The sequence below is a fragment of the Orcinus orca genome, unplaced genomic scaffold (genome assembly GCF_937001465.1).
Source record: "Orcinus orca unplaced genomic scaffold, mOrcOrc1.1 scaffold_437, whole genome shotgun sequence".
In the NCBI taxonomy this organism is placed as follows: Eukaryota; Metazoa; Chordata; class Mammalia; order Artiodactyla; family Delphinidae; genus Orcinus; species Orcinus orca.
This window is the reverse complement of record NW_026044126.1, coordinates 30,714-42,708: the sequence shown is the minus strand read 5'-3', so window position 1 is coordinate 42,708 and position 11,995 is coordinate 30,714.

The following is an 11,995-nucleotide window of genomic DNA, read 5'->3' as shown; positions in this document are numbered from 1 at the left end:
TCAGTATTATATGAAAATTCTGAAAGAAAGAATTTCAAAGTTTCCAGTGCTTTTAAAGGTAATAGAATACTCAGACCTTAACAATTTTCCTGTGTGAAACTTTTGCCAGACTAAAATAGTTAACTTATGAAAAGTAAATTTAGATTGATACAAAAGAGAAAATAAGCTGATTTTTTTTTTTTTTTACACAAATGCCCTGAGCCAGGGTGGAAAATAAATGGAAAACTGGAGGAATTTAGATCCTTTTGTTGTAAATTTAAATATTTTTAATTGTAAAAATAATACAGGCCAATTGCAGAAACTCCAAAATTGAAAGGACTTAAAGAAAAAAGGAAAAATAACTCAAAATCCCATTTCTGATAAATCATCTCTGTAACATTTTTGAGGGTATCTTTGGAAACTTTTTTGTGACGGGGTGCATATAAATACAATGCAAGTATAAAATACCTTTAATTATTATATCAAACTACAAAACAGTTCTATAACATTTTTATTTAGTAATATAAGTATGATTACTCATCACCTAATAAAAATCTGCAGCATCATCTTTAATGGTTGAACAGCATTCTATTTATTTAACCAGTCCCTACTGTTCAACATTTAGATTATTCCTGTTTTGCTTTGCTAAACAATGAGACAAGCATCCTTGTTCATATGTCTTTGAGCATTTGTTTATTTCCTTAGAATGGACTTCTAGAACTTGAATGGCTGGTTGTCAGTTCTGGTACATACTGACATATTGTCTTCCAGAAAGGTTACCGTGCTTTTTATTTCTACCAAGAATTTAACATCCAGTGTGGTTTCTTACACACACTCATCAGTACCAGTATTATCAATATCAATACCAGTATTATCAAGTTTTTTAAAACTTTGTCATTCTAGTCAGTACAATATGACACCTGAATTATTTTATTTGTATTTCTTTGATTAATAATAGCAAGGTTGAACATATTTTCCTATCTTTATTGGCTGTTAATACTTTTTAGTTTGTGACTTTATGACATCCATTTTTCATCGATGTATGACAACCTTTTATATATCAATGTGTTTATTTTGTTGTTTGTTGTAAATGCAATTTTTTTCTCTTCATTTATTAATTTTTATTTTGTGTGTGTTGAACTGCTTTAATACTGTCAAGTCCATTCAAAAACCCTTTAATGAACACAACAAATGTGGAAAATCAGTCATTCTCCTGCATTTTGTAATCAATTTATTTCCTTTTGGGCAGTACGGAAATGTAAGTTCTTATTTCATCTTATGGTTGGAAAGAATCTATTCCCTCGGAAAGGGATTAGAGTCTCCATGATGCAGTAATGGGAGATTTTATAGGGTAGGCAGGGTCTACAGAAGAAAAAACCCTAAATCACACTCCATTGGTGGTTGCCTTATTTATAAAAATGGCATTTGAGGTTGTGTGACTGCCATCAGGTAAGCAAAATTAATTTTTAGCATGAAGTACTCCTATCAGCAAGAACAGCCTAGGATAGGCTAGCAGTAAGAAGTGAGGGGTTATGGGATTGGGGCATAGCCTCTGTTTCCTCCAATGCAGCTGGAAATTTAAACTCTGGGGCTCCTGCTTGATCCAATCAGCCCAGCTAGTATGTGTTGCCAGGTAGGGTGAGTAGACTCAGAAGTACAAGAGCTCATCCTTGGTCCCCTCTGGAAATGAGCAGAGAATACTATGTCAAGCAGAGGTGATCAGTCCGTGGTCTGGAGACTTGGATCTCCTCACATAGTCCTTAAAGTCAGGGTGAGACAAAATGCCAATACAAATCATATTGATGACAGTATCAATGAGGTGACATTGAGTCCTTTGACCCAACGTGTGTCTGCAGTGTGCCATCCATTAGTAAATGGGCAAAGCCATTTGACAGATCTATCTGATACAATGAATGAATCTGACACTCATATTTTGAAAAACTGAAACTGTATCCATTTGTCAAGAACAGTGGCTACTTGTTCTGCTTTATTCCCCCTGGTAGAACTAGGTGACATTGCAGGCAGTAAGACGTTCCGGCATTTCACCCTGGAGTAGCCCCAAAACTGAAGAAGCTGTCTTATCAGTAGTTAGCTCCTTGTCACCAAGAATATTAAAGTAGATTTGTATGATTAGCAAATTAAAGAGACTGTAGTGCCTACCACTACTGTATTCACTAAGGCACCCAAGTTATTCTAAAGAAATCCTAATAATACATTAGGACCGTTTTGAATATTTTTATTTGATTAGCTGTAATCTTCTAGTTACAACATCCATCACCATTTTGACCACTGAAACTTGGCCTTCTTTTCTTACAGCCTAGCCCTGTGGTCTTGGGCTAATCACTAACCCGCTTAGATACAATTTTCTTCTCTATGAAATAGAAACAATATTATATGCTTTGAAGGACTGCAGGAAGATGAGCTGTAATGTTTATCAAGTGCCTAGTAAGTAGCCTGGCCCATAATAAATACTTGGCTAATTGTAGATGTTAGTTTCATTTTTAGTTTCATTTCCAAACATTGCTCTTTACTTTTGGAACTCTAAAATTTGTTTTGAGAGTGGAGGACTTGTTGTTTGGATTCCTCCAACACTCTCTGTATATTCTGTACTTCTATCCCTACATCATTTATATTAATGGAATAAATGATCTTTGGTCTGGTGATTCCAAGGTGACGAGGAGCTAAGTGGAGGTTCAGTATACACCTGGAAGTATGGATTTTCATGCCCAGTGCAAATGTGGGAAAGGCATTATTCCCACATTATAAAGGGGGTAAAGACCTCCAACTTGAGGAGACTCTGGGTTGAGAGATGAGAGATTTACAGGTACTGTGTTTATCCTACAGGGTACCACAGGGGCTTTTATGTTCTGTAGCAAGAATTTGCACCTTATACCCTTGTAGTTAGAAGCAAAGCATACCACATAACTAATATCTAGTAAGCATTAGAGTTAGAATAAATACCATTTATTTAACGTTTCCTTTGTGTTAAGCATTTTACAGTTACAACATATGGATGGATACTATATTGTAATGGTTAAAAGTGTAGTTTTTTGAGCTGGATAATCCTGGATTGGAGTCTCATCTTTATTACCTCTTTTTTTTTCTGTTTTATTGAGGTATAATTGACAAAATTGTAAGATAGTCAAAGAGTATATCATGATGATTTGATACACATATCTGTTGTAAAAGGATCCTTCCCATCAGGTTAATTAATACATCTAACAGCTCATGACACCTTTTTCCTTTTTTTCTTTTTTTGGTGAGAACACTTAAGTTCTATTCTCTCAGAAAATGTTAGTTATACAATACAGTATTATTGACTGTAGTAACTATGTTATACAGTAGATCCTCAGACCTTATTCATCCTGCAGCTGAAAGTTTGTACCCTTTTACCAGTCTTCCCCTCTTTTCCCCACCCACGCCCCAGCCCCTGGCAACCAGTTTTCTACTCTGTTTCTATGAGTGTGGCTTTTTTTCTTTTTAGATTCCATATATAAATGATATCATTCGTATTTATCCTGTCTGGCTTATTTCGTCAGCATAATGTACTCCTGTTTCATCTATATTGTCACAAATGAAAGGATTTCCTTCATTTTTTTTAAGGCTGAATAATATTCCATTACCTCTTAAATGAGTGACTTTTGGTACATTGTTTACACTTTCTAAGCCTCAGGGTTTCTTTTCTTCTGTAAAAAAAAAATATATATATATATATATATATATATATATATATACACTAACAGGTTACTTTCTGATATGTGGAATGTTTGTTGAATCAACAAATAATTAGTTGAGATCATAAATGTGACACTTAGCACTGTATTAACATTTATTAATACTCTCCCTGTTAATTTCTACAATAAATTGTATAATAAGTAACAATAATAATAGTACTACTAGTAGTTTTAGAAAATGCATAGGATGTGCCAGGCATCATATACTGTACTACCCTCCTTCATGTGTACCACAAGTTACATGTGGATATCATCTTCCACGTTGTTTCCTTTAAAGAAAATTGAAGCTCGGCAAGATTAAGTAGCTTGCTCCAGATGTGAACTCAGGTCTGAATCACTCCACATATAGGTTCTTAATGACTCCATGTCTTTAATTCCACATCTGCATTTGTTTGTTGTTGTTGTTTTTAACTTTCCAAGCATCTGATCTGAAATTCCTTTCTCTTTGGGGAATTTTCCACTTTGTGGGTCTTGGTGAGAAACAGAGCCTTCCTCTCGTTATACAAGCTGAACATGTCAGATACACTGTTTACTCACATGCTCAGTCTCCCTTACAGATGGAAAACAGTCGGGCGACCTCAAGTTGGCCACCTGCACCCCTCTCTTGGATTTTGAATTACAAATAAATGATGTAAAGAAACAAGGCCAGCAGTGCTGGGTCAACCTTCTGTTTCCTGTTCCTGCTTGGTAGCAAGGCCAGCTAGGACTTATAACATCACTTTGGGCTGATCCTATAATTGCAATAGCATAGCCTTGGCTTTTGGTTGTTTAGTCTGCTTCTAGTTACTGAGACCTAACCATAAACTTCCAAAAGTTTCCTTTTCTGCTCAAATTAGCCATATCTCGGTTCCTGATGATTACAAATAAGACCTTTCCTGATATACAATGGTGACCTACTTATCCAGGCAGATGTAACATCGTCCTGGCAGGGACAGAGGGCAGGCAAGTTCCTTGAACAGGTGAACAAGAAGAAAAAGCCCTAAGAAGGAAGAATTGAAGCCAGTTCTGCTTGTGTTATAATTCTACCCTCAGCTGCCTCTGTTTCACAGACCACATGCTAAGGACCATGTCCCTTCGCCTGTAACAGACGAGCAAAGTAGACCCAGGCCTTCCGACCCAGAGACCAGCTGAGCTGTACCGTGGACAATCTAGGATGTGAAAGACTTCACTCAATGTCTTTGTCACTTGACACATTGTTCGTCTCTTTGGGAAGTAGCTTCTTTGTGTGACAAGAATATGCTAAACCAACACTTAAGTGGACAGAGGTGAAAGATGCCAAAATTAGCTACAGAAAAAAAGGCGTAAAGACTTGTATTTTCTGTTATTTGAAGGTGTTAAGACCCCACATAGAATATGAGTCCTTTAAAGGAAAGTTGTGAATGGCCCAGGGAATGTTGCATTTCCATGTGGCAATATGTTCTTGATCGGTCGTGATGATGATGATGGTAGCATCAGTAGCATTTATCAGTGTTTCCTGGGTGAGAGGCACTTTATCCTAATGACCTTTTATCCCCATGACGACCCTGTGAAGTAGGAAATACTGTTGCAGCATCTTCAGGGTTTTTCTTTTTCTTTTTTTTTTCATCAGGAATTTACCCTAGATCACAGTTGGGTGGTAGAACGACCAGAACTGGACACTAGGCTTTCCTGAATTCCCAGAGTGTGACCTTAGCAGTTGTATTGCCTGATGCAGAGCCATGTAAATGTTGCCAAAGCAATGAAACCTGTACCTATTTCTAAGAGATTCTAACTCAGAAGCTCTGGGGTTAAGTGCAGAGCAGTTGAGTGTGGTTGTCTTTACAGACAGTAGACAACTTAAGAGAAGTTGTTTAAAAGTATATTTGCGTATTGCACTACACTGTCACATCTGTGACTGGTTAGCTATTGAGTAACTAACACAAATCCCAATCCCATCTCTAATCTCATTCATCTCTTGTATGATATTTGACCTAATTGAGGCAGTATTTTTTTTTGTTCTTTCCCACAAACACATATCGAACATCCAAAACATGCTTACCATTTGTGAGCATATCCTCTTAGTTATTTAGGAGTTGAGTAAGAGTGAGAGAGAAGGGCTTCCCTGGTGGCGCAGTGGTTGAGTGTTCTGCCTGCCGATGCAGGGGACGCGGGTTCGTGCCCCGTTCCGGGAAGATCCCACATGCCGCGGAGCGGCTGGGCCCGTGAGCCATGGCCACTGAGCTTGCGCGTCCGGAGCCTGTGCTCCGCAACGGGAGAGGCCACAACAGTGAGAGGCCCGCGGACCACAAAAAAAAAAAAAAAAAAAAAAAGAGTGAGAGAGAAAAAGACACATAAATATGAAATACGGTCATCATTTTTTTAATATCCTTTATGTTGTTAATCCCTCTTAGCATTTACTGCCATTCACTCATTTGTATTATTTGGGGTATAGCAGTTTATTCACACAGCATTTTTACATATGGCTTATCATTTGTATTCTATTTTAATAACACTAATAATTATAGACTATTGACAAACTCATCAGACCCTACATATTCATTTCAAAATCATGAAAATAAGGTGGAAAATGAGGTGTAAAGTGGAAAATCTATGTGTATGTTTTCATTGGTGGAATGAGGAGCTACCTGAATATCACTCCTTTAGCTTTTCCTTCAAATGGTGCACTTTTTCCTCCATGCATAGGAGTCCCTTCCATTAGGTAAACAGTAGTCTTGAGGGCAAACCTCAGAAGTAGAAACAGGAGAACTTTTCAGTTATGGTAAAATCAAACATATTTTTCTTCAGTAGTGAAACAAAAATTCTTCATGAGAAGTTCAACCACCGTGAGTTCCATGGTGAAAAACTTTCCACTTATAGATGCAACTTCCCCCAGAATTCTGAGAAATGTCGGTAGTAGAGAGGGGTGTTGCATACACCTGTTTCACTTCCCTCTGACTTTTCCTTCTCCTTTCTCTATTGACATTAAAATCTATAGTGAAAGCACATAGTAAGCAGTCTAGGACAATTGATAAGACATTTGATCTAAATCTCCACAGTCTGTTTTAGATGGGGATGCTGTGAGAGTCACAGGAGGGGAAAAAGTCTAGAATTATTCTTATGTGATCAATGCACTAAAATAACAAAAGCAAATCTTATTTCTAGCGAATAAAATCACATTGCTTATATGATGTCATACTATGGCAGAAAAGAAATATATGCGTCTATTTTCTTCTATATTAAAACTGCTAAGGAGTGGGGACCAATGAACTAAATCAATTGTTTAGGGTTCAAGTTGTAGTTTTTAGTAGCCATCCTTCTTAGCAAGTTTTCAGAAGCAAATGTAGTTTGTTTACTATCACCACTAAATGTGCAATTGTGTAGATTTGTGGAAAAAAGTATTATCAAATATATATACTTCAAAATGATTTGTGTAAATTTATCTATTCATATTATTATTCTCCCCAAGTAAATCAAAATCTACTATATACTGTGTTTTTCTTCCATAGCTTAAAAGGGGAATGTATGTTGAAACTTATTCAAATATTTATTCGGTGTCTACTAAGTGCCAGGCACTCTACTAGGCAGTAGAGATGTTGTATTAGAGGTGGAAAATGTCCTTGACTTCCAGAACTGATACCCTTGTAAGAGAAATACTGGGTCAAACTAAGTCAACAGTTTCTTTGCTACAGAGCTTTTTACGAGTCTTGTGAATTATGAGTCTCTGATAAGGAGATGTAGTGGACAACAGATCCCAAATTTATTTGAAATCTTTTCCTTCATGGACTGTCTCATAGGATTTATGATCCACTGAACACACCTTGAGAGACACTAGTATTCTGCAGTGGTTAGTTAATTGTTTTCTATTAAACAACTATATACTGAATCCATGATATTATTATCTGGATTTTTTTGGAGGATACAGTGATGTACATGGCCACTGTGATGATAAGGGGTCCAGTTTAGTTAAGAAGAGAAACCACAGGAGCTGTAACTTAATGTAACAAAGAAATACACATATACATATATTTATATGTAAATTACTATTTATATAGTATACAGTGTCTTCTGAAGAAGATAGAGTTGTTTGTAACTTGGGATCTCACAGGAGGTTTCACAGAGAAGGTAGACCCTGAGCTGGGCAGAATTTCAGTAAGTTAATTTGGTTCTGACCATACGATAAAATCAGGTATCTGCATTGGTCAATCTGACCTTGATGGACCAGCATTCCATTTGCAGGGAATAGTGTGATCAAACATGCAGTGGTGGAGATTGCCAGATTGTAATATTCCAGTACCTGGAAAGTGTTGGAACATCTGCTTTCTCCACGGTCTAGAAAAGTGAATCTCGAGTGAAATGCAAGTATAATGGAGGCCAGTGCTCTTTGCTTTGTACACTGCTCTGATTCTACAGCATGCAACAATGTAGTGATCTGTTTCAGATTGTCATTATTCGAGAGGGTTCTTAGTAACAGGAGTGGAAAAGGAAGACCTCTCTTCCTGTGTTTCTGCCCTATGCTCTTAAGCCAGAAAAGGTACCAACATCACTGACCTGACCTTGTCTCAGGTATCTATCAGGATCTACTAGAATCATTCTAGTGAAAGGTAACTAGACGTCCAAAGGACTTAAAAGATACACTATAACCTTTGTATACTTTATATACCTGGTGAAACAAAAATGTCACCTGAGTGGTCCCCTTCCCTAGAAATACCGGTATGTTTTTCCAGTGCATGGCAGAACTTTGCAGGTAAAACTGGGATAAAGGTGAAGAACAGTCTTAAAATTCTAGTCCTTGAACAGCACCCTAACACACAACAGGTTTTCAATAATCTTAGCAACAGTATTCACAAATAATGACCATCAGCGTAACTGCTCTTTTGTGCCAAAATACATTACCATATTACTTTTTTTTCCTTCAGCTTTACAACTTGGGTTCTATTATTGTTTCCATTTTACAGATTAGGAAAGTGAGGCTCAGAGATGCTAAGTCACTTGGGCAAGGTCACAGAGCTTGTAGGAGATAAACCTGCACCCTTACTGTTGGATCCTACAAAGCAGACCATAATTTAAGTCCTTCAAAATATACCTCAGAACATTTGAGTAAATTAATGAATAAATCCTCCTAGTCAGACTGACCAGATCATTATATTAGGTTCAGCTATAAGTGGAGGAAAGTCATAATCATAGTTGGACAGTTAATACAGTAATTTACTTGCTTTGAATTTTCTAAATGATGTTTAGCTGGTAGTTTCATGATGATAACCATCGAATAAAAACAGGCATATTGTGGTGTTTGGAATAAGATCTCATATTGAGTAAAATACATATTGATTCCTAGACCTATATGATGTGAGTAACAGATGACATTGAGATGTCATCTAGAAGTACTCCTGTGCAGTTCATCATGTCAACCCAGCTAATAATTTTAGAATGTTCAGAGTGAATAATATATGCAACCATAAAGCATATTTCTAATCAATGCAAATAATATTTTTCCTATGCTAAACCCAGAGTTAAGTTATAACATGCATCATAAGATTAATGGGCCATTTTTTCTTCATCACTTTGCTAAATGACTTAGTCTGGAAACCATTCAGAAGGTTGCGAATTGGAGCTGAGCAGTAGTAGTGAGACTGTGCCTCTGATGATGAAACTATTTCCACCCCGACCCCTACCGCTCCCTTCTTGGGAAAGAAGGCAACATTTCTCCTAGAAAAAGTCACAGGTTCATAAGCTGGCTTGTATAATACGTTTGGAGGAATAGTGTGTCTTTTAAGCAGGGCCTATCTCGGCATATAAAATAATTTTTACCTACCATTTAATGAAATTAACACTCACTTTGAGGCTAGGTCTTTTGCCATTTGACTCCTGGATCACGTCTATGGATATATTTTTTTCTTGAGACGAAGTGTGAACCCAACATAGTATCCATCATTCAGTCTATCTAGCTGATGTATATCATCTGAAGCACAAGCTCCCTGAGGCCAGGCACTTTATCTGCTCTATCAGTGTAGCCCTGATGCCTAGTGTCTAGCTTTTGGAGATTCTTAATAAACGTTTGTACTGAATAAGGTATGTATATGGTCAACAAAAGTTGGCTTCCCATTTTACAGTCAAGAGTATCCTACTCATGGTCTGTGAACACTGGATAGCAGAATCTTACTCTGTTATTTTTCTGTTCCCTTTGCAAGTTTCCTGAAAGGGCATTCCTGTCCTTAGAATGTCCATCTCCTCCCATCTTCCTGGAGAATAACTCTTCTTTCTTAAATACTTAGCCCCATTATTGACTCTTTAAGATTGAATGTATTACCTCCTTACAAACAGGAAAATGCAGTGCTTTTTTTTTTTTTCGACAATTTATCACCAGAAAATTATTCTAACACCTGAAATTCTGGACCTAAAATGCCTGGACTAGTGGTTCTCAAAGTCTGGTACCCAGACCAGCACATCAGCTGCACGTAGGAATTTTTAGAAGTGAAAGTCTTGGGCCCTGCTCCAGACCTACAGACTCGGACACTCTGGGGGTGGGGCCCACTACCTGTTTCAGCAAGCTCTCTTGGTGATGCTGATGCATACTCAAGTTTGAGACCCACTGCTTAGACCTAGAACTTAAGGTTTAGGCGTTGGACAGATCTGAGTCCTAAACACTACTGAGACACTGGAGTGACCATGAGCAAGTTACTTCTGGGAACCTCTTAGCATCTGTGTGCCTTGCTTAGCTAATAGTGATTTAAGTTAATTAGAATAATGCACACGGTGTACTCAAGAGAGTAACCAAAGCATGCTTTATGTTCCGTAAATTCTAGCTGTTTACCATTATTATCAGTCAGAGCTTACTGACACATCCTGAAGACATTCTTCTAATAAGTGTAATAATGTGGTTTGTAAAATTAACAGCTTAGAAGAGCATATTACGAAGTTCATCAGACAGGGTCTCAGCAGGAAATCTGGGGTGCATCAATAAGGATATATTGAGCCCAGGGGTGCATCAATAAGGATATATTGAGCCCAATGTAGAGAATCAAGAGATAGTGTAGTGTCCTGTGTTCAGTAAAAGTGTGGCTACTTTACAGGAGATGAAAGAGAAAGGAAGCCTTGCTGGAGAGAGAGTCCTCTCCAAAGATGCTGTGATGCCCCACAGAGAAGCACTATTCGTTAGTTGGGGGATGCAGCCAACTCCCAGCAATTTGGCAAGAATTAATACCCTAACTTCACTCCCCTCCTTCATTCCCTACAATCTTCTATTGGTTCTCTTCATTGGTGAGCCAAACAGAAGGCAGAGCAAGGACACTTACTAGGATAGGCCATGCAAGCCATCCACCTAGGGTTGGGTGGAGAAAGGATGTGGAAGGGCAAATAGGACATATTTCCCGCAGGTGGTGAGCGAGCTGTAAAATCACTCGCCCTTCTAACATCATTGCCATTGCAGGAGCACGGAGGAGCAAGTGGTTAGTTCTGACTTGGCAGATCCAGGAGACTGCAGGACAGAACTGGTATATGAGTTGGGCTTTAAAGGTAGATTTGAATTTTAATGGAGAGTATGGAGTAAGAAATGGTGAAGAACCAAAGGAAAGGGAGATTCATTGCAAATGGAGAAAAGAAAAGTGGCATAAAGACAAGAGAAGTCAAGACTTATGGAAGAGATAGCAAATACTCTGCGTGTGACTGGAGCAGAGAATGGGTAGACGAAGGCTGGAAGTTAAGATGAAGTCATCCTTGAATAACATTAAAGTTTCCTCCTTTAACCTCAATTTCCACCTTCTACTCCCTTCACTAACATTGGAAAATTAAAAGTGAATTTGACTGGGTTGGTGGCAACGGCAGTATGAAGCAAAGAGAGGAGAATAAGAGTAAAAAATTTAGTAGTACCTTGGTGAAGCTGGGTGAATGATGGGTGGTGATGTCACGTCAAAGCATGGGCAAGTGATTGTGACAAATATAGGCTTATTTCTTGACTATATGACTTCAGTTAAGGTACTTAAGCCCTCTAGGCTGCAGTCTCCCAACCTGTAAAATGGGGATAAAACCTCGCTTCCTCCAAGGTTTCTGTGAGGATCTAATGAGAAATGGAAGTAAGAGTTGAGTCCAGTAATCTGTTTTTAATACATATAAACTAATGTGAGGATAAGGGTAAGAATACTTGCTATCATTTATTGAATACTTATTATGTGTCCAATATTGTGCTAGTCTATTTACATATCTTTTCTCACTTAGCTTTCTTTTCTCTTATCTGCCTTTCTATAGGCAAGTGATAACTGATGGCTCAGTTATGAGGAAACGCAGTTGTGAGGAAAATGTCAGAGGGAAAATGTACCAGAAAGTTAATT